Source organism: Prosopis cineraria, unplaced genomic scaffold, assembly GCF_029017545.1.
Source record: "Prosopis cineraria cultivar Desert tree isolate PC_DT_omini unplaced genomic scaffold, ASM2901754v1 PC178, whole genome shotgun sequence".
Lineage (NCBI taxonomy): Eukaryota > Viridiplantae > Streptophyta > Magnoliopsida > Fabales > Fabaceae > Prosopis > Prosopis cineraria.
Genome location: NW_026555505.1, coordinates 1 through 5112, shown reverse-complemented (window position 1 = coordinate 5112; position 5112 = coordinate 1). Strand labels below are relative to the sequence as shown.

At 35.2% G+C, this 5112-nt stretch overlaps 1 pseudogene; it reads left to right on the top strand.

The window, feature by feature from the left end:
- Positions 1 to 754: 754 nt before the first annotated feature.
- LOC129295729 (acetyl-coenzyme A carboxylase carboxyl transferase subunit alpha, chloroplastic-like) lies at positions 755 to 4755 on the top strand (annotated as a pseudogene).
- Positions 4756 to 5112: the final 357 nt, after the last annotated feature.

Here is a 5112-nt window from a genome sequence, read left to right as displayed (position 1 = left end):
AAATAAAAATAATAAGTTAGCTCATTTTTTTCAATATAGCTTTCGTTATGTAAATTATAAAAATAATTAAATAAAAATTACAACTTCTACATAAATTTTTTTTTTTGATTGATAAATAAGTTTTGAAAATCACAACTTTCAAGTAAAATTTTTTTTTATTATTGAAGTTTAAGTTTTAAAAAAAATCAATTATAACTTTATTTAAATAATTGTAATTTTTATTTATAAATTACAAGAATTGCAATAATTACAACTTCTCATATAAATTTGTTTTATATCATTAAGTTACAGTTATAAAAAATAACTTAATTATATTTTTTATTAAACACTTACAATTTTTTTTGTAAATTATAAAGATTGAACAAAAAATATAATTTTTTACATTAATTAATTATTTTATTTTAAGTAACGGACAATTTAACTATTTAATTTAAAATATTAATATTAAAAAAGTCGGACTCATAGAATTATGAAATTGGTCAAATTTTTATCGTCATTCTTCTAAATTTTATCTTACAATTTACAAAGAAAAAAGATATTGTCGAAACTCGAAAAGTCGTGGAGGAAAGATCGCATCGCACAATGCAGACATGCTTGGGTCATACAGCAGCAGCAAATTTCGTCGCTTAACGGCAAACCGAAAAAAGCTGCCTCATTTATAAACCGATCGATTAAGCTTAATTCTACACGGGGGTCCCCTTCACACTCTCCTTGTTAGTATCGCCCCCCCACCCCCTCTCTTCGAACAAATACCACAACCGTAGCTAACAATATTCATTGACGATCTCCACGATGACCCTTCTTTTCTCTCTCATTCGTTAGCAACCCTCTATTTCCTTTCCTTCATTCGCTCCCTTTTTTCGGATTTCCCCATTTATCTTCCAATCCGTATCCACGCACGCTTCTGCAACTTTCTCTTATTTTCAGGTATTTTTTTAAAGAAAAGAACGAATCGAGCTTGTGTCAGCTGATGGGTTTATTGCAAGTGTTCTGATACAGCTTTGAGTTTTGTTGGCTTTGTTTCATTTTTGCAAAAGTGTTCATCTATATGGTGATATTTCTGGATTTCTTCTCGGGTTCTAATTTAACTGTTTACAGGCTTCAGAAGTGGAGGTTTGGGTGATCTGATTTAAGAATCCTGGTGTGGAATCACCGCAAGTTGCCACTGGATACGGAGGATGGCTTCTGCATCTCACTGTGCAGTAGCATTCGCTGGAACTTCAGCTTCTGATCTTCTCCGAAGTTCGGCTAATGGTGTTAGTGGTGTCCCTTGAGAGAACTTAGGAAGGGCCCGATTAGGTCTGAAAAGAAGGGAGTTTACAGTTGCCGCCAAGCTTAGGAAGTGAAGAAGCATGAATCCCTGGACTAAGGACCCTGACCCCAATGTGAAAGGTGGAGTGCTAAGTCATCTCTCGTATTTCAAGCCGCTGAAAGAGAAACAAAAGCCAGTCACTTTGGATTTTGAGAAGCCGCTTGTTGGCCTGGAAAAGAAGATTATTGATGTAATTTCCTGTGTGCTGGTGTGGTTTGTCTGTTTAACTGAGCATTAATTCCTGAGTCTGCTTCATCAAGATTGTACATTTCTTTTTTGGTAGGTGCGCAAGATGGCATCTGAAACTGGTCTGGACTTCAGCGATCAGATTATCTCATTAGAGACCAAATATCAGCAGGTCTAATCATAATTGTTGTTCGACAAAAAAATTGATTGCTTTAATTGTGCTGAGAGTCCTTATAAGAACTGATAATATATCTACACATTCCCCAACACCGTCCTTCAAATCGCACCTCTTAAGCATGAGCATGATTATTGTTCATTTGGCAATTCTCGTACTGCAAATATTACACTCCAGCTTCTTAGCAGTTTTGCATTTTTTTTAATTACAGTTATGATTTTAACTGTTAAAGTGAATCAAAGATGTTAATGCTTTCTTTTCCCCAACAACAATTGATGAATATGAAATACTTCCTATTGCATTTTCCTCATGGCTTCCCTTGTTATTTCAGGCTTTAAAGGATTTATATACACATCTGACTCCTATACAGCGTGTCAGCATCGCACGGCATCCTAACAGGCCTACTTTCCTTGATCATGTTTTTAACATGACTGAAAAGGTCTACTGTGCATTATTATTTTGTAATTACACTCTAAAATCCCTAGTTAATTGTTGCTGAACAACTAATGCTAGTAGAATCTCATGCTTCCTCATGTTGCAGTTTGTGGAACTCCATGGTGATCGGGCAGGTTATGATGACCAGCTATTGTTACTGGTATAGGGACCATAGATGGTAGAAGATATATGTTCATGGGTCACCAGAAGGGTCGAAATACTAAAGAAAACATACAGCGTAACTTCGGGATGCCAAACCTCAGGGTATGTTGGCACTTTAAAACCCTTCCGTCTTTTTTTTAACATTTGAGAAACCGACTAGATTTAAGATGGATGATGACTCTTCTCAACTTGCTTGACTTGGTCTAGGAACTATCTATGTTCTCTACGTTTAATATTGACTATAAAATTTTTATTTGATCAGTTACAGGAAGGCTCTCCGCATGATGCGTTATGCAGATCATCATGGGTTCCCCATAATCACTTTCATTGATACACCTGGGGCATATGCTGACCTTAATCAGAGGAACTAGGCCAAGTATGTAGTTAAGTATGCTGGACGATTCCACTTCGGCGTCCTTTTTTTAATTATGTTAATCTGTTTGATTTATTTTCTTGCATGCAGGGTGAAGCCATTGCCCACAATTTGAGGACCATGTTTGGTCTGAAGGTGCCAATGTGTCTATAGTTATTGGAGAGGAGGTTCTGGTGGTGCGCTTGCCATTGGCTGTGCCAATAAATTACTAATGCTTGAAAATGCAGTTTTCTATGTGGCCAGGTGATTTAAATCTTTGACCTAATCCTTGCAAAATTTTCTATTGTTGGTTTTTTTTTTTTTTGGGTTCAATTACGTACCCTCTTTTCTACTGCATCTTAGATGGATATCATAGGTCAACCTTGCAAATTATCTGTGGTTATATCATAGGTCAACCTTGCAAATTATCTGTTGGTTTATGGTTGCAGTTTCTATTCTATTGATATTATCTGTGATATTTGTCTCAGACTGTATTTACCGGATACTGTGTTTTCAATTTTACGATTGCTTCTAATAATATAGTACTAATATTCTTATAATGTGGCTTTTTGGTCAACCTCTATTCATTTGTCTTCCGGTGAATGCATCTCTTATATTGAAAAATAGAATTTTTTTTTTTTTTTTTACTTTTGTAGGAGGATGCTTTTCTTTCATTTATCAAATATGTAACATTATTAGATTTGACATAACTAGGACTTTGGCTTAGCTCATAGAAGTTTTGTCTAATTGTTTTTAGCAGTATCTGGATTGATGTGTCTTTAGTGATGCAATTTACCACCCTCATCTTCTCCTTCTACATAGGAAACTACTGCACAGCATATTTCTGCCTATGCATATCAAGTAATTTCGGGGGAGACATATCTGACAGTATGAAGCGGGGAACACAGTTAGCTTAAATATCAATTTTGATACAATTGGGGATCAGGTTGAGAATACAGAGTGGAGAATATATTATATGTCTTGAAATTTTTTCTTTCAAATACTATATTGCCAATTAAACAAGTTTAACCGTACTAATGATCTCGATTCTGGCATTAGTTGAACTAATAGGAACTTGTAAAGGTTTGATTGATAGGATTAGTGATCCTTGAATGAACATAAGTTGAGAGCCACTGCATTTTTATTTATCTTTTCATGATTTTTCCCCAGTAAAGAAGTTATGGAATTTTCTAGATATATATTGTGTCGTACACATAAGAGTGGGGTCTCTTTTTGATAACAAGTTTCAAGCACATTGATATTTGATAGCTGGTTCCCCATATCTTACAATGTCAAAAATACTAAGATAGTCTTTCCTATATTTGACAAAATAATGCTACGTGATAACTACTGTGTATTGATGATGTTAATCGCCAATCAGGAGGGTGTGAGACATGCATGTTTGTGCTCGATCTAGTCCTAGGCATTGACTATTGTGCACCTTACCCTGCCAGAGTCGAAGAAAAATTGAATTATCATATCGATATGTATACACCCAAACTCCCATGGATGGATTTGTTATTCTTGGTGCAGAACTTGCTAGGTGGCAAAAGGTTTATTCTCCCCCATAAACAACATTGTGTGAGCTTCCACATTTGCTGCATTGAAGAGGATTTTGATAGACCAAGTTGACTGAATTAACGAAATGCTTCCCTGTCTCTCAAATGCTGTCAAGACATGATTACCATGAATCTTTAACCTAATATTTTTTTAAAGTGATAGCAAGCCATTTCTAGGTGTCAAATTGGCAAATTTTCCACCATATTCAGATTTAACCCTTGTGTGTTTTATGGATGAATGTTGCCTTTTGGTTTCTTTGACATCCTTGTGGTTATATGGTCGAATCTTCAGTTCTTGTAATCCTTAACAATTGTAGTAAGTTTATGTGCTGACTTATAAGCTGTTATGCTGGTTGGTTTCCTTTATTTTATGTTTTAGTCCAGAGGCATGTGCAGCAAATTTTGTGGAAGAGTGCTAAAGCTTCTCCAAAGGTTTACACCAAACCCTGTATTAACCCTAACTTGAATGCCAAAGCATATACCATTAACTTTTTTCCCTTTTTAGGCTGCTGAAAGGCTCAGGATTACAGCGCCTGAGTTGTGCAAATTGCAAGTTGCAGATGGTATTATTCCGGTAACGATCCTAATAATTATATCTCTTAATTTTTTTTTTTTTTTTTTTTTGGTTGTCTTCAGACCCCCTGTTATTAATTTGTGTCACCCTCTCAATAGAGCTTACGTCATAACAGCATTTGTTACCAGACAGAGAGAAAGGAATGGGGCACAGGAAAGAAAAAATGTTATTCAATGTCTGTTATATGCTTATAATAATTACTTAATAGTATTATTTTCCTATTAGTTTAAGATAGGAACACAAGTGTCATTTCATATTTCACCTTCTTACATTCTTTTCCTTTCACCAAGAGTGGCATAATGGTATGAAATGGCTATTACTCCTGTTTCATCAGAGATGCGGCTTCTGAAACGTAAT